The 25812-nt window shown below is 39.1% G+C and overlaps 1 long non-coding RNA gene across 1 annotated transcript; it reads right to left on the bottom strand.

Moving 5' to 3' along the window:
- Positions 1–2496: 2496 nt before the first annotated feature.
- Positions 2497–25793, bottom strand: LOC132597602 (uncharacterized). The gene is made up of 3 exons (XR_009564582.1): positions 25409–25793; positions 23588–23679; positions 2497–3689 (listed from the first exon to the last, which is right to left on the bottom strand). It is a non-coding gene; the product is annotated as an uncharacterized lncRNA (long non-coding RNA).
- Positions 25794–25812: the final 19 nt, after the last annotated feature.

The following is a 25812-nucleotide window of genomic DNA, read 5'->3' as shown; positions in this document are numbered from 1 at the left end:
CAGGTTTGGGGATGCACAACCGTCCACCCGTATATTACCTCCCACTCCGGCAGAAACTGATAGAGCACATTTCCTTGGTAACAGAACACTGACTTCATCTGGAGTAGTGTATTAGTTTCTTATCATTGCTATGACAAATCACCACAAATTTAGTGCCTTAAAAAATACAAATGTATTATTTTGCAGTTCTGGAGGTCAGAAGTTTGGAATCAGTCTCACTGGACAAAAAGTCAAGGTATCATCAGGCCTACCTTCTGGAGGCTCTCGGGAAAAATCTATGTCCTTGCCTTTTCCAGCTTCTAGAGCCTGCCCGTACTCCCTGTTTTGTGACTCCCTGTTTTGTGACTCCCTCGTCCATTTTCAAGGCTCATCACTCCAACCTCTCCTTCCATTGTCCCATCTCCTTCTTCTACCTTGAACCCTCTCGCCTCCCTCTTATAAGGATCCTTGTGAATACATTAGACCCACCTGGAAAATTCAGGATAATCCTCCTGTCTCAAGATCCTTAACTTAGTCATATCAGCAAAGTACCTTTTGCAATGTAAGGCAACATGTTCACAGATTTGAGGGATTAAGGGGGCCATGATTCAGTCTACCATGGGAACCTATAGCTCCAGATAAAATATTATACTTACCAGCTTCTTTTCCAGATACAATTATAAGATTAAAATTTGGCCAATGAAATGTAATAAGTGGGCCTTCCAGAAAGAACGGTTAAAGAAAGTTGATTTAACTGGAAGGTGCACCCTTCCTTTTGTTCTTCCTCTTTTCTTCCTATCTTCTGCCTCAGATACAGATATGTTGGCTGGAGTTCAGCAGCTTCTATGGACTCCAGGGTTAACACTGGAAGCGGAATCCATGACTAGGGCAGTGAAGCAAAAAAGGTAGAATAAGCCTGAGCCTTTGCAGGGTCACTGTACCAGCTTGAAATGCCAAACTCTGGACGTATTGTCCATGAGATAATAAACTCTTGGGTACACAAGTCACTATTTGTGTCTGTTGCTATCATCCAAATACAATTCTTGCCTGATGTGACTCCCTGTATAATTCAGCAAATCTACCTTTTCAGTTGATCAGAGGGTATTTGTTAAGAGTCACACTGTACTATGTGCCTCTACATTAGTAGGGCTTTCAAACTAAATGTAGAAGAAAGAAAGAAAGAAAGAAAGAAACGAAGGAAGGAAGGAAGGAAGGAAGGAAGGAAGGAAGGGAGGGAGAGAGAGAGAGAGAGAAAGAAAGAAAGAAAGAAAGAAAGAAAGGAAGGAAGGAAGGAAGGAAGAAAGAAAGAAAGAAAGAAAGGAAGGAAGGAAGGAAGGAAGGAAGGAAGGAAGAAAGAAAGGAAGGAAGGAAGGAAGGAAGAGGGAGGGGGGAAGGAAGGAAAGAAGGGAGGGAGGGAGGGAAGGAGGAAGGAAAGAAAAATGTGTCAGCCCCCATAGCTTCAGTGAGGGCTGGCACCAGGCACAGCCTGACTTCAGGCCAAACTAGAACCCTAGGATCCATGTTGGCTTTGCCCCCTCAGGGCTTCATCATCAATCTGGTTCCTCTCCTGATGGTACAATGGCTGCAGCAATCCCATCTTCCTCATATCCTTAATTCCCTAAACCCAGAGGAAGAGTGAAAGCCTCTCTGTTCTTGAAGTCCCTTCAAGGTCTTATTAGGCCTCATTACTTCTGTTTAGATTACATGCATATTCCTGAGCCAGTCGCTGTGGGGACTGAGGGTTGGGATAATCTGATTGAATTGGTTTACACCAATCAGGACCTGCCATTATGGCTGGGAGTGGGGTCCATCCCCACATACAATATGGCTGAGAACAAGGGAGGGTATATGTTATAGAGACAATGAGTATTCAGAGGCAGTCTAGAAGACTTAATGTGTCAGCCCATCAGTTTCATCAGAGACTTCTCCAAGGCCCTAGAAGAAGAATTTGAGCCATATAGTAATTAGCAAAAAATGTTTCTAGGTTAGAAAGTGAGGATTTAAAGCAAACACCTTTAATTCCTAGTCCCCGGCCATCCTCACAGTCTTCCATTCTGCTTATACTGTTGCTCATGGACTCTTTTCCTCCCCAAACCAGAAGCTGCCAGGGCCAGTAAAGATTTCTCTTTGCAGTAGCCTCAAGGTTAAATCTACTCCAAGTTTATCTGTATATACATTTTTCAGGAGATTATGTGGCCCTGAGATACTGTTTCCATGAGAACTCTAAGATGGGTAATGTCATCACTTCTCCTGGGAACAACAGGAATTTATCTTTGTTACTATGTGTATAGACTCAGCTAAGTTTTTGTGTGCAATTCAACCAGTCTAGGACCTTAAATGTTCAGGCATGGTTTTCCCTTTCCTTAGTCCATGAACACAAATCTGCATTCATGTGTACATCCAACCTGTCATACAGACTAGATTCTTTTACAAACAGGTTAAATTTAAAATAAGGTAAATTTTATTTCATTTCTTATTTTTCAAAAATACAGAAAAAAGACATCCAAGTGCCCATGACTGAGATTAAACAAGCATTAATTAATTGCCATATTTATTTTACTTTTTTGTTGTTATTGTTAAGTGTTAGCTTCAGAACTAAGACAGTTTAGAAATAGCTTAAAAACAAACAAAAACAAACAAATAAAACCCCTAACTCCACTTTCCTCCTTCCCTCTTTTCCTCAGAAACAACCACTACCCTGAAGCTGATGTACATCATTCCCATTCTGTTTTGTTTTAAGGGGGTTGGCAACATTTTTCTCCCTGTGTATATGTCCAGAAATAAGATACGCTATGGTTAAATCAGTTAGGGTACCAGCAAAAAGGTGATGGCACATTCAAAGGAGTAATTAGAGAGAGGTTATGGAGGGTAAAAAGGGACTGTTCACGGAGGGATGGGCACTTATAAAGAAAAGCAAGACGTGGTGAAGCAACCAGGAAGTAGCAACGGTGGGAAGTCCCGACCACCTGTGCATTTGAAAGGGCAAGGGGAGGGAGTCATGTTTCCAGAACCTGGTGTGAGGTGCAGTTTGGGACAGGGGTCTGATGGGGCTTTGACCTGCAGTAGAGGAATTAGAGGATCTCAGTTGTTGCCTAAACCAAGGCCTTCTAGAGAAAATCAATACCAGGCTCTCTTTCCTCCCTCCTCTGATCACTTGCCTGTGCCTTCCATTGGCCACAATCAACTAAAAGCCAAGATAGCTTGTCTGATGCTCTCCATAAAGGTCAGTTTCCTGTGGCACAGAACAGGGAATAGAGGGGTGAAAATGCGATGTGGAAAGTCAAACAGATAACACAATGGTTCTGTATTTTAAAAGTTAACATAAAGCTATCATAAAGTACATAAATCTAATTTTTAAATGATATATAAACTGTTTCCTTCAACCATAAGTTAAAAAACCAAGTTACTAAACTACAAGTGTTATCTCTGAGCACTACAGTTATTCATCAATATGCATTTGATAATCAAAGAAAAGAAAGAAGAGAAAAAGAGGTTGAGGTGGAGGGAGGGAAGAGAGGGAGGATGAGAGGCGGGTGGGGAGGAGGGGTGGGACACAGAGAGGTTGGTTGATTCCAGAGTTCGTTGAAGAAAGGGGTAGATTTATTTTTCCTCTATGATGGCTTAGAGAAGCAGCAAGAGCACAGAAGTTTCTTATTTCCTGTCAACTGAGCATCTTCAGAATCACTACGGGTTCCACACTTCACCTTGGCCTAGTGAAGAATAGAGATATAGCATCTGAAAAAAGGCCATAAGCAAATAAGCACCATTGTCCCATCTTAAAAACAAAACAAACAAACAAAAAATGTTGAGATATAATACAAATACTATACAATTCACCCATTAAAATTGTGCAATTCAATTATTTTTGTATATTCATAGAGTTGTGTATCCATCATCACAACCAGGTTTAGAACATTTTCATTATCCCAAATAGAAAGTCCACACCCCTTAGCCATCACCCCAATACTTTCTCTTTTTCAACTCTTTGGTCACTTGCTGTAACACTGCAAAAAGTAATATTGTTATCTAATTTATGCAACTCCCTAACTTACACAATATACAATTTTCCTGTAAATTCTGACTCCAAATATCTAAAGAACTAGACCAGATATATTATAGTAACCTATTGAATGTACTGGAAACATCGTTAGCATTCTTCCCTTGTTTATTACCCTTCAACACAGATGCCCAAATTAATTCATCAAACCTGTCAATAACTATATGTTCCTTCTCACTCTTTAAATTACGATTAGATACGCTCTGAGGTTTTTAATTACTTGGAGGAGACTTCAATTATTTTTTGCTTCTTTCAGTATTGTCTTTGGTAAGTGAAATACCTTTTAGGATACAATAAATTATTTAAAATCTTTGAATTATATTAACGAGGACAAACAAAAAAGACATTGAAATTCCTTGGAGGTAGTTCTGCTTTGTTGGGGATTAATCATAACCTTAATTAATGCACCGCCTCTTATTTTAGTTCCTTCATTTAAGCATAACGTACAAAAACAAGTGAATGTCCAGAGGGGAACAAAGGAAATAAAGGATTATAAAAATGAGTAGATACAGAGAAATTAGAAATGGGTGTTTGGCATTGTTTCACTCTGAAAAGAAGAAGGCTGAGGAACAACTTGGCCGTCCTCAAGTTTAGAGGATATTAATTCATCTCCATCTCCACAGACCCTTACATATACACTCTTCCTGGACAACATCATCTACTTCCATCATTTCACCTGCCATTTATATTCAACATGGATTGTGGGTTTAGAGCTCCAGCCCTAAGCTTCTCCTTTGGTTCTAGACTCACATATCCCACTGGACATCTTTACTTAGATGTTACATGAAACTCAACATGTCCAAAGTGAACTCATCTTTCCCTCTGTGGCCCTTGATTCCAGCCTCATAGTGTTCACACCTTTGTGTAACCCTTTCCCCCTGACAGTGGGTGGGGCCTGAGACTTGCTTCTAACCAGTAGAATACGGCAAAGTTGGCAGGATGGCATTCCTGTGGCATTAAGTTATGCTAGATTCTGTCTTGCTAGCAAACTTCTTCTAGGGACTCCTTGTTGGCTAAACAAAGTTAGTAGTCATGTTGGGAGAGTCCAAGTGGTGAGGATCTGTGGCCAGCCTCTAGAAACTGCAAGTGGCCTCAAGGAGCTGAGGGCAGCCTCCAGCTGTCATCATCAATAAGCTGGGGCCCTCAGTTGTACAATCACAGGACATGAATTTTACCAACAATCTGAGTGAGCTTAGAAGCATATACTTTCCCAGTTGACCCTCCAGATGAGAATGCAAACTTGGCCAATACCTTGACTACAGCATTGTGAGACATTAAGCAGAGGACCCAACTAAGTCATGCCCAGATTTCTGGCTCACAGAAACTGTGAGATAATGTGTTGTTTTAAGCTACTAAGTTTGTGGAAATTTGTTACACAGCAGCGATAACTAATATACCCCAGAATCTCATCCACTTCTGCTTTTCTCTGTCTCCTTATGGCTATATATTCTACCCTGTTGACCAAGCCATCCTGAAATCTTCCTTCTTCACCTCTACATTCAACCAGTCTCTGTGGGCCACCATTTCTGCCTCCTGAATAGCTTCTTAATTTAACAATTCTAAAACTCTGTTCCACGGACTGTAAGTAGATACTGCACACACAAAAATTTTTCAGTGGTATATCAAGTATGCCATATATAAATTCAGATCTTCAGAATCATTTGCCTGGATATTGCTATAGCCTTTTTTTTTTTTTTTTTTTTTTTGCGGTACGCGGGCCTCTCACTGTTGTGGCCTCTGCTGTTGCGAAGCACAGGCTCCGGACGTGCAGGCTCAGCCACCATGGCTCACAGGCCCAGCCGCTCCGTGGCATGTGGGATCTTCCCGGACCGGGGCACAAACGTGTGTCTCCTGCATCGGCAGGCAGACTCTCAACCACTGTGCCACAAGAGAAGCCCTGCTATAGCCTTTTAATAAGTTTCTCTATATCCATCCTTTCCTGTTTCCAATCTGTTCTCATAGGACTACAAATCTATCTTTCTAAAGTGTAAATCTAACCATTTCACTCCCTAGGCAAACAACTTCATATTTACTGGCCAAATTCCTTAGCATAACTTTGATCCAACTACCCTTGTCTAGTTTCATTTCTCACCATTTCTGCTCTACTCACCTGCACTTTCAGTTCCCATATACATCTTACTTTTTACCACAAACACACTTGCACAGACTGTTCTTCCATCCTGGAGTTCCCTTTCTGTCCTTAAGTCAACAGAACAACTCCTACTCATCTCTTTTCACTTAATCTTGGCATTATTTCCTCCAGAAAATTTTCTCAGACCTCACTACCTGGATCCATGTGAGATGTCCTCCTGAGATGCCTTTCCTATGTACTCTCTGGGCCTTATTAGGCTTGATCACAGCAGATGGGTTGTTTGCCTTTCAGTCTCTTTTATGAGATAGTGATCCCTTTGTCTTCTGGATTCTTGTCTTATTAATTTCTGTTCCCCCTGTAGTTAGCATTATGTCTGACCCAAGCAATAAATGGTTGTTTAATTAATGAATCAATACGCTTGCACTTTTAAGATACATGAAAGTTGGCAGAGAATGCAGTTAACTACACAGTGAGAAGGTATTGACTCTTGGAGCAAGATGTGAAAGAGAAAAGGAGCCTTTCCTCTGCCCTCAGCTCAAGGTTAAGTTCCCATTTCTAAGGCATGTGCTTCACAGGCACTTCATCTTTGCAGAGAGAGCTGGCGGGGGATTGCACATGGTTCTTTAAGCTTCAGTCTTGGCTCAACACATTTCTAAGATCTTTGAGGCACTGATGGAAATAGTAGAAATCTGGAGATAGAGCAAAATGTCATCTCAGAGCTACAATCAGTCTTTGAGTATTGGAAGATATAGAGAATTGAATGCAGCTTTGATACGAGTTATTTTTAATTTGAAAAAAAGCCACCCAAGTAGAACATTTAAATATACAAAAGAAAACTGGAGCCCACATAAAACGGTGTAGAATTGGAGTTCTGTGATTTTTAGTTCGGGTTTTCCCAATACCTGAAACAGAATCAGGACTTGTTTATTTAGGAGGTGATCCCAGGAAGCTGAAATAAAAGGGTGGAAAGACTGAAATAGAGAAAGGAGAAGAGCCAACAAAGAGTGCCTCATTGACCTGTGGGCAATTGGGGTTTGATTCCCCCTGGGAACCCTCTGAAGAACCATGTAGAATGTGCTCCAGAATCATTTTACTAAAGAACTGGAGGGCGGCTGGTTATTCTCTGACCTCCCTCCACCATTGGTTGATGGTTGCCCATAGGGCTGTTAACTGTCCCCTCCCCCAACTTTCCAGCTGAGCCTGCTTGTTCTGAGTGGCCTTCTGTGGCTTCAGAGAAAACCTTGAGCTAGAAAGCTGGAGAGATTTCACTGCCCACATAGACTAGGCACTGGCACTGTGCTTGGAATTGTCCACCACCTCTGTGCTGGAATCACATGAGCTAACGGGATATGACATGGGGCACCCAAGTGTCAGCTCTGTGTGTTCTAAGAAGCTGAACTGAATTTGTGATCATGGATTTATCTCTTTGCTTGAGCCAGAACTGAATCTCTGCAATCTGTGTCCTCTTTGGAGAAAAGTTTACTGTGAGTAGATTTAAACTGCACTGTGCCTGTAGAATGTTGCTGGGTTCTGATGAGATGGCTGTGTTCTCACTTGAGTGGTTATCACAGATAAGACTCCGTAATCCTAAGAATGGCAGGAGCATGTGCATACTTTTTCATCTCACACTGGAGAAGAGGTCATAAAAGGAACTAGACTGGGTTTGACAAAGCTCATCTCAGACTGAATTGCTGCTGTCTCACGTATATTATTTAAAATATAATAACACAGGGTTGAGAAATGTTTTTAAAAATCTGTCTCTCTGCTATTTGGAAGTGGGGAATTTAAGGCTGCAATTTCTCTGCTGCTGGGAGTGCATCTCCCGTACTCATATCAGATACTGTGCATTGAGCTGTCATGTCAGGGAGGGTATTCGAGCTGTTATGAACGGTGTGATTATTGTCACTGTCAATCATCTTCGGAAGATAAAGACCTTAAATAGGGTGAGAAGGGAATTTTCCCCCCTTTTCCAGGCCTGGGTTCCAAGTACATGAAGCTATTCATAAGAGGTGAAGGAAACCAGTCTCTGCCACAGAAGCAATGTGGTAACTAGGCAGAAGAGAGGCTGTATGGATGAACCAGGGTTACAAAAACACCCACACCAAGTAGCCAGTAGTCTGTACTGGGTTTCCCTTCCATATCCTCTGAGACTTCAGTCAAGTTTTTTTTACAGCACAGAGTCTAGCTTCAAGCTCAGCTTTGAGGATTTAAGTTTGTGCTTGATTTGGAGTGCTCTATTCTAAAATTCAAGTGAAGAGAGTATGTCCAAAGGATAAGGGTGATAATGGGGTCATATCTGCAGAGAGGTCAGGAGGAATGGAGGCAAATAAAAGCCATTGGGATTCTACAAAATGGAGGTCAACAGTGCCATTTCAAACGGCCATTACAGGAAAGTATTGAAACTAGTCACCCAATTACAATAACTAAAGAGAGATAAGAGAAATGGAAAACAATCAGTTCAGAACATTCTTTCCATTACAAACTAAGAGAAATAATGTGTTTTTTTTAGTTAAAAATTATTTTAACTGTCACACCCTCAAATTCAAACTGAGTCTTAGATTATGACTTCCCAAAGTTACAAATCTAGAAAGTTTTTCTCCCTCAAGTTCAATTATTTTCCAGCTGGAGACCTTCAAGATGACGGAGGAGTAAGATGTAGAGATCACCTTCCTCCTCGTAAATATATCAAAAATACATCTACATTTGGAACAACTCTGATAGAACACCTACTGAACGCTGGCAGAAGACCTCAGACTTCTCAAAAGGCAAGAAAATCCCCATGTACCTGGGTGGGGCAAAAGAAAAAAGAAAATCAGAGACAAAAGAATAGGGATGGGACCCATACTTCTGGGAGGGAGCTGTGAAGAGGGAAAAGTTTCCACACACTAAGAAGCCCCTTCCTTTTCTTCTGAGCCATGTGGCTGGCAGGGTCTTGGTGCTCCAGCAAGGCAAGAGAAGAGCTAACACCCATCTTTCTCAAACTCTTCCAAAATATAGCAGAGGGAGGAACACTTCTAAACTCATTCTACAAGGCCACCATCACCCTGATACCAAAAACAGACAAAGATGTCACAAAAAAAGAAAACTACAGGCCAAAACCACTGATGAACATAGATGAAAAATCCTCAACAAAATACTAGCAAACAGAATCCAACAGCACACTAAAAGGATCATACACCATGATCAAGTGGGGTTTATCCAGGAATGCAAGGTTTCTTCAGTATACGCAAATCAATCAATGTGGTAAAACATATTAACAAACTGAAGAAGAAAAACCATATGATCATCTCAATAGATGCAGAAAAAGCTTTTGACAAAATTCAACACCCATTTATGATAAAAACCCTGCAGAAAATAGGCATAGAGGGAACTTACCTCAACATAATAAAGGCCATATATGACAAACCCACAGCAAACATCATCCTCAATGGTGAAAAACTGAAACCATTTCCACTAAGATCAGGAACAAGACAAGGTTGCCCATGCTTACCACTATTATTCAACATAGTTTTGGAAGTTTTAGCCACACCAATCAGAGAATAAAAAGAAATAAAAGGAATGCAAATCAGAAAAGAAGAAGTAAAACTGTCACTCTTTGCAGATGACATGATACTATACACAGAGAGTCCTAAAGATGCTACCAGAAAACTACTAGAGCAAATCAGTGAATTTGGTAAAGTAGCAGGATACAAAATTAATGCACAGAAATCTCGTGCATTCCTATACACTAATGACGAAAATTATAAAAGAGAAATTAAGGAAACACTCCCATTTACCACTGCAACAAAAAGAATAAAATACCTAGGAATGAACCTACCTAAGGGGACAAAAGACCTGTATGCAGAAAACAATAAGACACTGATGACAGAAATTAAGGATGATAAAAACAGATGGAGAGATATACCATGTTCTTGGATTGGAAGAATCAACATTGTGAAAATGACTATACTACCCAATGCAATCTACACATTCAATGCAATCCCTATCAAACTACCAATGGCATTTTCCACAGAACTAGAACAAAAAATTTCAAAATTTGTATGGAAACACAAAAGACTCCAAAGAGCCAAAGTAATCTTGAGAAAGAAAAATGGAGCTGGAGGAATCAGGCTCCTGGACTTCAGACTATACTACAAAGCTACAGTAATCAAGACACTATGGTACTGGCACAGAAACAGAAATATAAATCAATGGAACAGGATAGAAAGTCCAGAGATAAGCCCACGCACCTATGGTCACCTTATTTTTGATAAAGGAGGCAAGAGTATACAATGGATAAAAGACAGCCTCTTAAATAAGTGGTGCTGGGAAAACTGGACAGCTACATGTAAAAGAATGAAATGAGAACACTCCCTAACACCATACACAAAAATAAACTCAAAACGGATTAAAGACCTAAATGTAAGGCCAGACACTATCAAATTCTTAGAGGAAAACATAGGCAGAACACTCTATGACATACATCACAGCAAGATCCTTTTTGACTCACCTCCTAGGGAAATGGAAATAAAAACAAAAAGAAACAAATGGGACCTAATGAAACTTCAAAGCTTTTGCACAGCAAAGGAAACCATAAACAAGACGAAAGACCACCCTCAGAATAGGAGAAAATATTTGCAAACGAAGCAACTGACAAAGGATTAACCTCCAAAATATACAAGCAGCTCATGCAGCTCAATATCAAAAAAACATACAACCCAATCCAAAAGTGGGCAGAAGACCTAAATAGACATTTCTCCAAAGAAGATATACAGATGGACAACAAACATGTGAAAAGATGCTCAACATCACTAATCATTAGAGAAATGCAAATCAAAACTACAATGAGGTATCACCTCACACCAGTCAGAATGGCCATCATCAAAGAATTTACAAACAATAAATGCTGGAGAGTGTGTGGAGAAAAGGGAACCCTCTTGCACTGTTGGTGGGAATGTAAATTGATACAGCCACTATGGAGATCAGTATGGAGCTTCCTTAAGAAACTAAAAATAGAACTACCATATGACCCAGCAATCCCATTACTGGGCAAATACCCTGAGAAAACCATAATTCAAAAAGAGTCATGTACTACAATGTTCATTGCAGCTCTATTTATAATAGCCAGGACATGGAAGCAACCTAAGTGTCCATTGACAGATGAATGGATAAAGAAGATGTGGCACATATATACAATGGAATATTACTCAGCCATAAAAAGAAACGAAATTGAGTTATTTGTAGTGAGGTGGATGGACCTAGAGTCTGTCATACAGAGTAAAGTAAGTCAGAAACAGAAAAACAATGGGAGGGAGATGCAAGAGGGAGGAGATATGGGTATACGTGTATATGTATAGATGATTCACTGTGTTATAAAGCAGAAACTAATGTACCAGTTTGGGGCAATTGTACTACAATAAAGTTGTTAAAAGAAAAAAACAGATACCGTATGGTAACACATATATATGGAATCTAAAAAAGAAAATCGTTCTGATGAACCTAGGGGTGGGACAGGAATAAAGACAGACATAGAGAATGGACTTGAGGACACGGGGAGGGGGAAGGATAAGCTGGGACGAAGTGAAAGAGTAGCATTGATGTATATACACTACCAAATGTAAAATAGCTAGTGGGAAGCAGCTGCATAGCACAGGGAGATCAGCTCGGTGCTTTTTGACCACCTAGATGGGTGGGATAGGGAGGGTGGGAGGGAGGCACAAGAGGGAGGGGATATGGGGATATATGTATGCATGTAACTGATTCACTTTGTTATACAGCAGAAACTAACACAACATTGTAAAGCAATTATATTCCAATAATGATGTTAAAAAATTATATTTTCCACTAGCTTTCAGGAAATAAGCCTGTGGCTTGAGAACCAGGCTATGTGACTATAATTTGATCAACTGGATGTGTTTAATTTCCAGGGAATATCTTTAGGAAGGAGAGGTGCGCCTCTTTATTTCTTCTTTTCTGCCTTGTGCTATACAAAAACGATGGCTAGAGCCTGAGGAGCCATCTGGAACCATAACGTGGAGGTCCCTTTTAAGGATGGTAGTCAAGAAATGTCTAGAACCCTGGCACCAAGGAGCATCTGCCAGCCCTGAACTGTCCACCTCCTGATTTCATTTACATGACAGAGAAACAATCCCTCCCCCAACACCATCTTATTTAAGCCACTGTTATTTTCAGTTTACTGTCACTTAACGCAAAATCTAACATTAACTGAGCCTCTGGGGATGTGAGCAAGTGAGTGCAGCCACGTTGATAGAAAAGGAGATGGACTGTGGTCTTAGTTGGTAACCTCAATGGAAATTCAGGTTTATGTGTTGACATTATCCTTGCTGGGTCTAGCTAGTAAAATGACTAGTTGTTGTGGACATTTGTTCACTTTGTCTGAATGCACCCCTTCCTCCTTCGGAGAATTTGTTACTTTTTCCACGTGCTTCTAGTGGGACTGCCATTTCATTACCTTCCACATAGCTGTGGGGGAGGGGTCTGCAGGTGACTCAGGCAGTTCTGGCTTACCATCATTCCCTCTTCCATTTATTGGGATAATTGGTTCAATGGTTGGGCACCTGACCCTAGCCAAGCCAATTAAAGTCCTCCTCTGAGATCGTTCTAAATGGCTCTAGGGCATAAAGTCCCATTTGACACAGGGCTAGAAAGAGGTGAAATTGGTGCTGCTTACAGCCATGTTCCTTACCATGTGAGAAAAGCCTGTATCTGCAATAGAAATGAGGTCAAGTAGAGATAAACAGAAGGAAGAGTAAGTTGGTGGAAGTTGGGGGGGAGGGAGGGAGAGAGAGGGAGGAGTTGGGCCCTAGCCTTGCTAATAATAATTTAAGTCAATGGATCCATTTTGTGGCTGAGCTAACTGTATTAGTTTCCTATTGCTGCCATAACAAATTGCTACAAATTTAGCAGCTTAAAACAATATAATTTATTACCTTACAGTTCTGGAGGGCAGAAATCCAAAATCAGTCTCACTGGGCTAAAGTCAAGTTATTGACAGGACTTATTGCTTCTGGAGACTCTAGAGGAGAATCTGGTTCCTTGCTTTCTCCAGATTCTAGAGGCTACCTGAATTCTTTGGCTCATGGCCCTTTCCTCCATCTTCAAAGCTCTCTCTCTCTCTCTCTGACCCCTGCTTCCATTACATCATCTTCTTCTATAATTCTGACATTCCTGCCTTCCTCTTTCCCTTATAAAGTCCCTTGTGATTACTTGGACCCAGAAAATCCAGGAGAATCTCTCCATGACAAGATCTTCATCTGTGAAGTCCCTTTTGCCATGCAAGGTAACATACCACAGGTGCTGGGGATTAGGATGTGGACATCTTTGGGGGGCCATTAAATCCCCCCTGGACTTGTAAAAAATAATTTTCTTCTTCTCTTCCTCTTGTCACTTGCAAATAAGAGTCCTGGCCTCACTGACTGACCACAAAACTCCTCATATTAAATCTTACAGAATAAATAGTTTGAGCCCACTTGGATTTATCATGGTCTGTAAACCTCTTCACCCAGGTCAATGAGGATTCATCATAGGAATTCATTCACCTGTTACATTCCAGTGTAAATTCTCAGGATTCATGAGGATTGATGGTCTCAGGTAAATCAAACATGATATTGCCTTTTGCATATTCTGAATCCCAAGAAGTCCAAAATTTTAGAGCAAAATTATTACCAAATAGTGCTATATGGATTATTAAGATATTGCTTAGGATGTGTTTATGCCCTGGAAATCTCAACCCCTTAATTCCATGCAGGAGCTAAAACCTTATACAAATATAAACCATGGACAGTATATGAATAGCAACTACCTGGGGACTTCAGGGAGAAAAATAACAGGTGGACCATTGAGAGGACTCAAAACTTGAAGAATGGCCTGTGCAGGGGTTAATTTCTCTTTTTTCTTCTTTTTTACTTTTTCTCTTTTATCTGCTGGTATTAACCGAAGGAAAACTCCCGTTGTGTGTAACTGTGCAGTACCATGGGCAACTATAACTCTGAGAGAAATACCATCTTTCCAGCCAGAAGACTGGGAAAAGGGGCCCTAAAAAGTTGGAGAAAATTATGGAGATATCAGAGAGGAGAGAGCTAAAGGAGATCCTTTTGTTCTGTGTATGAACCAACATAAGCCACAAGCTCACCACCGAGCTGTACACACACGGAATAGATGTAAAGTAGCATAGAAAAGCCTTCAAAAATTGAAATGATATTGGAGCCACTCCCACAGAAGTTGAGACAGAGCTTAAAGTGTGAACCTAACTAGGTTGATTTCTGTTAAATCAAAAAGTAATCAACATTCTCCAGAGGACTTTAACAGGTCCCAGAGTCTCACTATATATTATTCAAAATGTCCAGGGGCTTCCCTGGTGGCGCAGTGGTTGAGAGTCCGCCTGCCAATGCAGTTCGTGCCCTGGTCCGGGAAGATCCCACATACCGTGGAGTGGCTGGGCCCGCGAGCCATGGCCACTGAGCCTGCGCGTCCGGAGCCTGTGCTCCGCAACGGGAGAGGCCACAACAGTGAGAGGCCCGCGTACCACAAAAAAAAAAAAAATTGTCCAGAATACAATCCAAAATTACTCAACATACAATAAACTAGGAACTTGTGGCCAATTCTTAACGGAAAAGACACTCAACAGATGCAAGCCTGAGATAACCCAGATCAGGTGCAACCTTTTTATGTAAACAGCTAAATGGAAGGAATATTTTCGGTTATTTGGGCCATATGATCCGTGTCACAACAACTCAGCTCTGTCACTGTAGTACAAAAGCAGTCACATACAATATGTAGATGAATAAGCATGGCTGTGTTCCAATAAATTTGTATTTATGGAAAGTGAAATTTTAATTTCATGTAATTTTCACATCACAAAATATTAGCCTTTTTTTGGATTTCTTTCCCAACCATTTAAAAGTTTAGCTTTGGTTAAAACTGTAGTGTGAAAACAGTTCTTTGCTCATGAACCAAACAATACCAGACAATAGGTTGGATTTGGTTTACAGGCTTTAGCTTGCTGGCTCTTGATACAGATGGTGGAAACATCAGACAAAGATTCTAAAGTAGCTAGTTTAACAATACGCCATGAGGTAAAGGTAAACACTTGAAATGGATGAAAAGATAGAGATCTTCTCAACTAAGAAACAGAAACTAGGGCTTCCCCGGTGGCGCAGTGGTTAAGAATCCTCCTGCCAATGCAGGGGACACGGGTTCGGGCCCTGGTCCAGGAAGATCCCACATGCCGCGGGGCAACTAAGCCCGTGCGCCACAGCTACTGAGCCTGAGCTCTAGAGCCCGCGAGCCACAAGTACTGAGGCCACATGCCACAACTACTGAAGCACGTGCGCCTAGAGCCCGTGCTCTGCAATGGAGAGTAGCCACTGCAACGAGAAGCCCGTGCACTGCAACGAAGTGTAGCCCCCCGCTCACCACAGCTGGAGAAAGCCCGGGCGCAGCAACGAAGACCCACTGCAGCCAAAAATAAAGAAAGAAATAAAGAAATTTATTTAAAAAAAATAGAAACTATAGTAATAATAAGAAAGAACCAAATGGGAATTTTAAAACAGAAAAACTACGTATCTGAAATAAATGTCAAGAAACTCAGAAAATCCTTAAATATTATTAGGAATTCTCTGCTCTACCGAGAGACCCAACAGGATCAAAATGTATCACATAATTCTAAGGGTGATTATGTGGAATGAAACAAATCATTTCTGAAGCAGAATGAAGTTTTGTAGGGGCAGGATCTAAGACCTAAATCTTCTAGGTATTAGAATTATTTTATTCTTATGTATACTGGGGAAAGGGAATGGAAAATGGAAATGTTGATGGTGATAAATATTAACATTTGTTGAACATTTTCTACATTCCAGACTCCAAGACTGTCATATGTGTCAAAAACTGTAAAGGGTCTCAGATTTTACCCTACTTTCAAGCTAACAAGTTATCCTGCCACAGTTTCATGGATGCTGACAGAGACATGAGACTCCTGGGTAAGAGACAAAGGACTTTGTTACTCTGGACACAGCAAGCAGCATAAGGTTCAGCATGTTTGCATTAGTTCCCTTTTCCTCAAATTACCAGAGGGGCCTTATTGCATATGAAGTGGATGGTGTTACAGGAGGGGATCCCTGAGCTTTGGGAATCCAAGTCTTTTATAATGGATGGTAAGCAAGTCTTCCCTTTGCTCCAGAGGCAGACTCTATCTCTATTTTCCCTCTAAAAATATTCTTGAAAAGAGAGTCCAGAGAAAGAGCAATCAGTGCCTTTCTTCACAAGTCATAGAGAAATGTGAGAGACCTATAGACAATTGTCTCCTGGTGGTATTATTAACTTACTTAATCCTCTCAACTTTACAAATACGGAAACTAAAGTACGGAGAGTCTAGTAACTTTCCCAAGATCATACAGCTAAAGAGTCAGGCATATTGGTTAATATTTCTAGAACAAAGATAGATTTCTGTTTAAGAAAAATCTTTAATACTGTAATTCTAGAATAAGGAATATATGAACTAAATTTCTTCATTATCATATTAAATAGTAGTCCTTTTGACTTTATTAAGCTGTTGAGTTTATATAAGGAAAAATATTATATCTTCATAGCACTGTATCTAGAGAGAATGTTTTCCACGAACAGTTATTTTAAGAAGCCAGAACGCTTTCCAGGAAGAGAATACACGGGGGTAGAAAACGAAATCAGCCAAGTTGTCAAAGGTTTCAAGAGACAGTATGCACTTCAGAGCTAATATAGAAGCTTGATTTTATCAACAATATGTTTGACTGAATTTACTATCTTTGTGGGTTTTCAGTACTGATTGTTATGGAGGAAACAAAGAAGAAAGCAATGTGAATATGGATTTTTCTATTTGTTGAGTGCCAGAGGAGAAACAGTTCTACTTTGTCACATAGTCTTATTAAATATTGTAGGGTTTTTTTTTTTTTTTTTTGTGGTACGCGGGCCTCCCACTGCTGTGGCCTCTCCCGTTGCGGAGTACAGGCTCCGGATGCGCAGGCTCAGCGGCCATAGTTCACGGGCCCAGCCGCTCCGCAGCACGTGGGATCCTCCCAGACCGGGGTACGAACCCGTGTCCCCTGCATCGGCAGGCAGACTCTCAACCACTGCGCCACCAGGGAAGCCCTAAATAATGTTTTATAAAGACTTAACCTTTTATCATTTGATCATTGTTTCACCGAGATATCCAAGTGATACCTTGATCTCGATTTGAATGTTTTTAGTGGAATACATATATTTATATTCTGTAGGGATTATCATTATTGTAACAAGGTGTCATCTCTGTCCAAATATAATTATGAGAGGTCTATAAAGGAATCATAGAACCTTAGCAATAATGGAACAGATTCTGAGAAATAAGATCTATAAATTGGCTGCTTAGAATTCAATGTCTGGGTAAAACATTATTTTGATTTCCACCTTTTTCACCCACCTGAAATTTCCTATATTTTAGGTGAGACACATTCCTGTTGTAATACTGACCTGTAGCTTATTCCAGAGCTTTGTGTTTTGAAGGGCTGAGTTAATCTTTGATTATTAAAAATAGGAGCATTCTTATTATTTATAGGAACACTTATCTGAATTCATTACTTACATTTAACTTATCAGATCAGTTCTTTAAGAACCTTTTTTCATTCCATAAATAAAAATTTTATCCTAGTCATATGATTTATTGACTCATGGAATTCAAGGATATACTGAATACACAATAATGCAGCTAAATTTCAGAAACAACTGAACTAAGGTCCTTGCTGCAGTTATAACATTTCACCCATTGAATTCTAAACAACCACTTTATAAATTTTATTTCTTATCAATTTTGCCATTACTGTGCAGTTTCTCTTGGCCAAAAATTATGTGGAAAAGACTCTGGCTGTGCTGGAGACATATATACAGAACAATGTATGAAAATGGAAATCCCCACAGTAACCATGGAGATGAGGCACAGGTTCTGAGGAAAAGGAACAGCGCTGAGGAAACCCTCAATGATGCCCTCTACAGGACCTCAATGATGTCCCTTTCTTTTCTCCCGATTTTCTACAGTAAGTTGCAGTTTACTCTTTCTTCATATGTAAGATGCTTCAAATAAATCAAAAAACAGGCAAAGAGGGGCTTCCTTGGTGGCACAGTGGTTGAGAGTCTGCCTGCCGATGCAGGGAACGCAGGTTCGTGCCCCGGTCCGGGAAGATCCCGCGTGCCGCTGAGCGGCTGGGCCCGTGAGCCAAGGCTGCTGGGCCTGCGCGTCTGGAGCCTGTGCTCCGCAGCGGGAGAGGCCGCAGCGGTGAGAGGCCCGGGTACTGCAAAAAAATAAAAAAATAAAAAAACAGGCAAAGAAAGATATAAATAATGAGAACAATATAACCAAGTCTGAGAAAATAATATTCATGTCACCAAAACTGCAGGTTAGGACAGAACAAACTAATCATTCAATTCTGATACATATGTTGTAGACTTTCAGAGTTGGATATATAATTATTATCCTATTTTCTCCAATGAAACTTAGGTAATCACCAATGCTAACTAATCGACTGATTCATTCATTTATTCAACAGCATACACTGAGATCTTACTTATGCCAGATATTTAAAGAAGTACATTTATTTTTTTAATAGGTTATACATTCAAATGATTAAAAATGAAAATAATACTAAAAGGTATACACTGTAAAGTTTTATTCCCACAGAGGTTCCCAGCTACCATTTTCCCCATCCCATATATCCTATAAGTAGGGTGACCATACACCCTGGTTTTCCTGGAACATTTCCAGTTTGTGCTTTTTGTCTTGGTTTAATTATTAATAGTGCCCCCTTTTTATTCTTGAAAATGTTCTGGTTTAAATAGTAAACATGAGAGAAAAAAGTCAAATAAATTTGAAAACAGAAAATCAATAGAGAGAATCAATGAAACCAAAAGCTTGTTCTCTGAAAAAAAAATCAATAAAATTGATAAACCTCTAGCCATATTGACCAAGAAAACAAAGACAGAAGACAAAAATTGCCAATATTAGGAATGAAAGAGGAACTATCACAACAGATCCTATAGAGAATAAAAGGATAATAAAAGAAGACTACAAACTCTATGCCTATAAATCAACTCAGATAAAAGAGACCAATTATTAAAAGACAAAAATTACTTAAACTCACTAAAGAACACTGCAATACCAAAAACAAAACAAAACAAAACAAAAAACCTAGTCCTATAGCTATTAAAGAAACTGAATTTGTAGTTCAAAACCTTTCAACAGAGAAAACTCCAGGCCCAAATGTTCACTGGCAAATTCTAAAAAACACTTAAGGAAGAAATAATATCAATTCTAAATAATCCATTTCAGAAAATATAAGAAGAGGAAACACTTCTCATGTATTTTATACTGCTAGGTTATCCTAATATCACAACCAAACACATTATAATAAACTGAAAATAAATACCAGTATCCCCCCACAAACATAGATACAAAAATCCTCAATAAACTATTAGCAATAAGATATGGTACATATATAAATGGAATATTACTCAGCCATAAAAACGAACGAAATAATGTCATTTGCAGCAACCTGCATGGGCCTAAAGATTATCATACTAAGTGAAGTAAGTCATACAGAGAAAGACAAATATCATATGATATCACTTATATGTGGAATCAATCTGAAAAGATGATACAAATGAACTTATTTACAAAACAGAAACACTCACAGACTTAGAAAACAAACTTATGGTTACCAAAGGGAAGGGATGCAGGGCGGGATAAATTAGGAGGTTGGTATTAACATATACACACTACTATATATAAAATAGATAATCAATAAGGACCTACTGTATAGCACAGGGAACTCTACTCAATATTCTGTAATAACCTATATGGGAAAAGAATCTGAAAAAGAATAAATATATGTATATGTATAACTGAATCACTTTGTGTACACCTGAAAGTAACACAACATTGTAAATCAACTATAGTCCAATATAAAATAAAAATTAAAAGAAAAACTATTAGCAAATCAAATCTAGGCATATATAACAAAAATAATACAGAAAGACCAAGTCGGGCAAAACATAGGAATACAAGGTTGGTTCAACTTTTGAAAACTCAGTGCAATTCACCAGATTACCAGACTAAAGAAGAAAAAAAACAAAACAAAACATGATTATCTCAATAGCATTAGACAAAATTCAACACCTCTTCATAACAAAAACTCTCAACAAACTAGAAATGGAAGGAAAATTCCTTAACCTGATAAAGGATAACCATAAAAAACCTACAACTAATATCAAACTTAATGGGAACATGGTAAAGATAATCTCCTTTCACCACTCCTACTCAATACCACAGTGAAAATCCTAGCCAGTGCAACAAGGTGAGAAAAATAAAGTCATTTCAGACTGTAAGGGGGGAAAATATTTACAGATGACGGGATTTTTACATAGAAAATCCCCCCAAATATAGCAAAAACAGTTCCTAAAACTAGTAAGTGAATTTACCAAAGTCACAGGATAAGAGATAAATACAAAAGTCAATTACGTTTCTATAAACTAACTTGGATTAAAAAATTTTTAAAACAATATTTACAACAGCACCAAAAAAAAAGAAAACATAAATATAAATCAACCTATGAATAGGACCTATATGCTGAAAACTACAAAATACTGATAAAATAAATCAAAGAAGACTTAAATAAGTAGAGAGATATATCATGTTCGCGGATTGATAGACTCAATAATATTAATCCTAAATTCTCCCCAACTTGATATACAGATTCAGCATATTCCCCATCAAAACCTTAGCAGAATTTTTTGTAGGTATCAACAAGTTGATTTTTAAATTTCTAGGGAAAGGCAAAAGAATTAGAATAGCCAAAATGAAGTTGAAAAAGAAGAACAAAGTTGGAAGACTACGCTTTCTGATTTCAAGAAATACTGTAACCTACACTAACCAAAGACAGTGTTGCACTAGAAGAAAGGATGGATAATCTTTCCAACAATAGTGCTAGAATAATTGGATGTCCATAACCAAAAACAAAACAACTTATACCTCATACCTTATTTTAAAAAATAACTCTAGATCATAGACCTAAAGGTAAAACACAAAATGGTACAACTTCCAGAAGAAATAATAAGAAAAAATCTGCATGACCTAGGGTTAGGCAAGGAATTTTTAGGTATGACACCTAAAGAGCAATACATAAAAGAAAAAAAACTGGTAAGTTGGTTCTATCAAAATTAAAAACTTTTGCTCTGCAAAACACTGTTCAGAGAATGAAAAGACAAGCCACAGACTAAGAGAAAATGTTGTCAAATCACATTTTGATAAAGGACTTGTATCTCAAAAAATTTATCAGGAAAAAACCACCCCATTTTTAAAATGGGCAAAAGGTATGAACAGACACTTTATTATAAAAGATACATTCACGTCAAATAAGCAATATGAAAATATGTTCAACATCATTAGTCACTGAGGAGATGTGAATTAAGCCACAAGATATCACTACACACTTACTAGAATGGCTAAAGAAAAAAAATACTGACACTATCAAGTGTGGACAAGGATGAGAAGCAACTGGGAACGCCATACATTGTTGATGTATATGCAAGATGGTAGAGCCACTGTGGAAAGCAGTTTGGCAGTGTCTTACAAATTTAAACATATAACTACTATATAATCCAGCAATCCCACTCCTAAGTGCTTAATCCAAGAGAAATGAAAAATTTATTTTTACACAAAAACTTCTATGCAAATATTTATAGAAGCTTTATTAACAACCACCCCCCCAAACTGGAAACAACTGAGATGTCCTTCAACCAGTGAATGAATAAGCAAACTGATATATCAATACAGTGGAATGCTAGTCAGCTATAAAAATGAATTATTGATTCATGTAACAACATGGATAAATCTTAAATGCATTTGCTAAATGAAAGAGGTCAGACCCAAAGGGTATGACTGCATTAACATGACATTTTGGAAAAGCAAAATTATGGGTATGGAAAACATGTCAGTTGTCAGAGGCTGGGAGGTGTGGGGGAGGGACTGACTATTAAGGGGTAGAATGATGGAATTTTGAGGGTGAGGAAACTTCTGTATACAACTGTGGTGGGAGATAGAAAACTCTAATAATTTGTTGAAACTCATTGAACTGTACACCACAAATAGTACATTTTACCATATGGAAATTAGATAAAACCAACAAGGATTTGGACAGAACACAAGCTGGAATGCAGACTGGGACATATAAATCTAACTGTATTACAAATAAATCAAATAGCCACCCTGAAGCAGGTGGAGAAGAAAGGAGTGACCCAAGTAACTTTGGAAAATGGTGTTTGGACTGGGTGCTATAAGGCTAAAGACAAAAAGATCTGTGCCCAAGCAACATGCTCTAGTTTTAAATGTGTTTCTTATCTGGTATGGATTAGCAATTTTAAAAACTGCTTTATATGTGTACTAGGGTTGAACAAACAAGTAGATGTACTGTGGATAATGAGAGCCAGGCTTCGCACAGTCACAGAAGGAAGTTAAAAGAAAAGGGCAAAAGTTAGAATAAACTGTGGTGCTGGATTTGAGTGGGAATATCAGTATGAACTCATGTCCTGTTTATATGTCCACACATTTACATACATGTAAAACATATATATACACAGATAGATACAGAAATATAGATATATTACTGTATATGCATGGGGTGGTATTTATAAATATATTTCCTATGTCTTCTGAGAGGAACTAGAAGCAGTGATAGCCTAGCATTCAAATTTTAAATACCATTCTTTAATAAAAAGAAACAGGGCTCCTTGCAGAAGTGGTTGAATCTAGGGCTGGGCCAGGAAAATACAAGATGAGCCTGGAAATCTTGCAATGTTAGAAAGTAGGGTAGTGCTTAAAGAAAAAAAAAATGAGACACAGTGGCTCCTTAATGGTCTCTGAATGGCCAAAGCTGGAACGATTTCAGCAATAAAAGAATAATGGTATTGAATTATAACCCAAAGAATAAAATAAATATCCATAAGCTCATACTGATGTAAATAACTGAATAAATAAATAAATGGGAGAAAACATACAACTCCTCTCTACAAAAGAACTCCAACTAGTAAATGAGGAAAATAGAAAGCCACCATTAACACACCATAAAAGCTGTTAGCAAGAAAAACCAGCTAAATTTAGTGGGTGAAAGTTTAAGGAGAAACAGGATATTTGCACAGGCTTGAAGTGTCTCTCCCCAAATACTTATTAGTTACAGAGAAGAACACAGTAAGATTACTGGAGAAATCTAACAGGCATCACCATAAGCAAGAGATGAATATTAACTTAAACAGTAATAAGGCAGGCATACCATGTACCCCCGAATATGAGGCACCAAGAAGTACACAATATCACTTCGGTGGTATTTTTCCCAAATTGCATAACCTCGATCTAGTCATGAGAAATCATGACAAACCCAAATTGAGGGACATTTTACAAAATAACTGACCAGTAGTCTTCAAAGATCCTCAGGTCATGAAAGACAAAGGCTGAGGAAGGAGACAGGACAAGTAAATGCAATGTAGGATCCTGGATTGCATCCTGAAACAGAAAAAAGACATTAGTGGGCAAACTGATGAAATCTAAATGAAGTTTGTTGTTTCATTAACTGTATCATACCAGTACTAATTTCTTAGTTTTGATCACTGTACCATGATTATATAAGATTAGTCAGGAGAGTGAGACATAGCCTCTGTAGAAGCATTCAAAATTTATTCATTAATTCATTCACTAAACAAGGACTTGCCAAGCCTCTACTGTCTGCCAGGCCTTGTGCTTGCTGCTGAAAATTTAAAAATCAAAATAAAGAGAACAAAGGTCCTGTCCTCAAGTAGCTTACAGCCTAATCAAGGGGAGGTGAGGCACACTGACAATTATGCTGTACAATAAATACTTTGGGAGGGAACAGAATGGCTCTACAGAAGAGGTTACATTTCCGTTGAATTCACCAGACTGATAAGAGGGAGGGCATCCCTGGCGGAGGGTGCAGAGCCTGCAAGCACAAAGACGTGCCTGTAGGCTTGAATTCAAGGTTCCCTTGGGGGGCCAGATGCAGATGAGGCTGGTGGATTAGGCTGAAGCCATTAGAAATTTGGGCTTCATACTGTTCAATGGAAAACTAAAAGTTCAAGTGGGGAACTATTAAATGTTTTTAAGCAAAGGAATAAGATAATCAGATTTACTTTCTCAAAAGATCATTTTAGTAGCTATATGAAGGATGCTGTGGGAAGAGTGATCAGAAAACCAGTTAGAAGGCTATCATAGTAGTCATGAGAGAGGATGGTCCTTATGGAATCCCTAGGATTTCCATGGCTGAAAAGACCTTGTTTTTGAGTGGGGTCAACAAGTGTGAAACTATTTATCAATTGAAAATCAAGAGGGAAATCAGAAAAAAAAATCAATACGTTCAGGCACTTAGAATAAAAACAGACTTTTAATATAGTAAATTCTCAGGTGTCCAGAAACCCCTTCTCTAACAGGTGAATTAGTTTATTGGCGACTTCAGATTCTTTAACTCTGTAATTGCCTGACTTAAGTTCTAATGTGGTTTACCAAATGGTAGACAGAGGAAAATAAATTAAAAACACTAAATTTAATCCATTTGGCTCCCTGACTGCTGTTTAATATGGAGAGTCAAGGAGAAGGTGAAAACTCTCATTACACTGAAGTGTGCAGATTATCTACCGAGTGCATACACATATCCCCCGTCTTCATCCATAAATCAGAGGTCACTGCAAGAGAAAACCTACGAGTAATTGGCTCTTTGTATTGACGCTCTAAAATACTCTCCCACTTTTCATATTAAAAGCTTTATTTGGCCCCTTCACTTGAATAACGTTTGCGGTGCTCATTTCTCCTTCACCGGATGGCCCTACAGTTTGATGAATATGCCTTACAGCTGTGGTTTGGGCATTCTCTCCATCTCACGTGAGTCTATCAGAATAAGAATTGCCAGATCAATTCAGCCAGCCACTCGCTAAGCAAAGGAGGACTCATCTCGGATCTGACTGCACTCACTTGAGGGCTAAAGTTATTCTCAGCTGCAGCCCCAGAGAGACGAAAAGAATACATTAATTGCCCTGGTGCTGGTAAAAGGTGTTCTGTCCAGCTACCTAAAGCAAAGCCGTGTTGCCTTTTCACTGTAGAAGACTTCCCGGTAAGGGCGAATTACCGGTCTTACGGCAAAACTCAGAAACGACTGCAGTTTTATTCTCGGTGCTCTCTCTCGTTTCGCAGCTACTTACAGTCAAACTGAGAAATACCTACTCACCTGTAGACAAAGCAAGAAATAAATTATGCTGAAGAGACAAAAAACCAGGGAGCAGACATGTGTTTTACTCTCTGTCTGGCCATGATGAACGAGGATGAAGAGGGGCTTGTTTTTTTCTTCAGTGAGAAGAATGTTTGAGCTCGATATTTTTACCATTTTTTATGCTCATTAACAAAATCTTATTTTCCTGTCGTTCATAAGTTACTTGATACTTTCATCCTTCTAAAACTAAAAACATTTTCTTCTCTTGGACTCTGACCGGCTGCAGGGTATGTGTCAAATGACCCAAACGCTGCACGCTCACCGGCATGGGACGGGTAATTCCGCAAAGCGGACGCCGCAGGACCTCCGGGACGTGAGTGGGCTGAAACTACCTATCCCGGCGTGCCCCGCTCGCGAGCTCA

This window comes from Globicephala melas, chromosome 7 (genome assembly GCF_963455315.2).
Source record: "Globicephala melas chromosome 7, mGloMel1.2, whole genome shotgun sequence".
Lineage (NCBI taxonomy): Eukaryota > Metazoa > Chordata > Mammalia > Artiodactyla > Delphinidae > Globicephala > Globicephala melas.
This window is presented reverse-complemented; position numbering and strand designations above follow the sequence as displayed.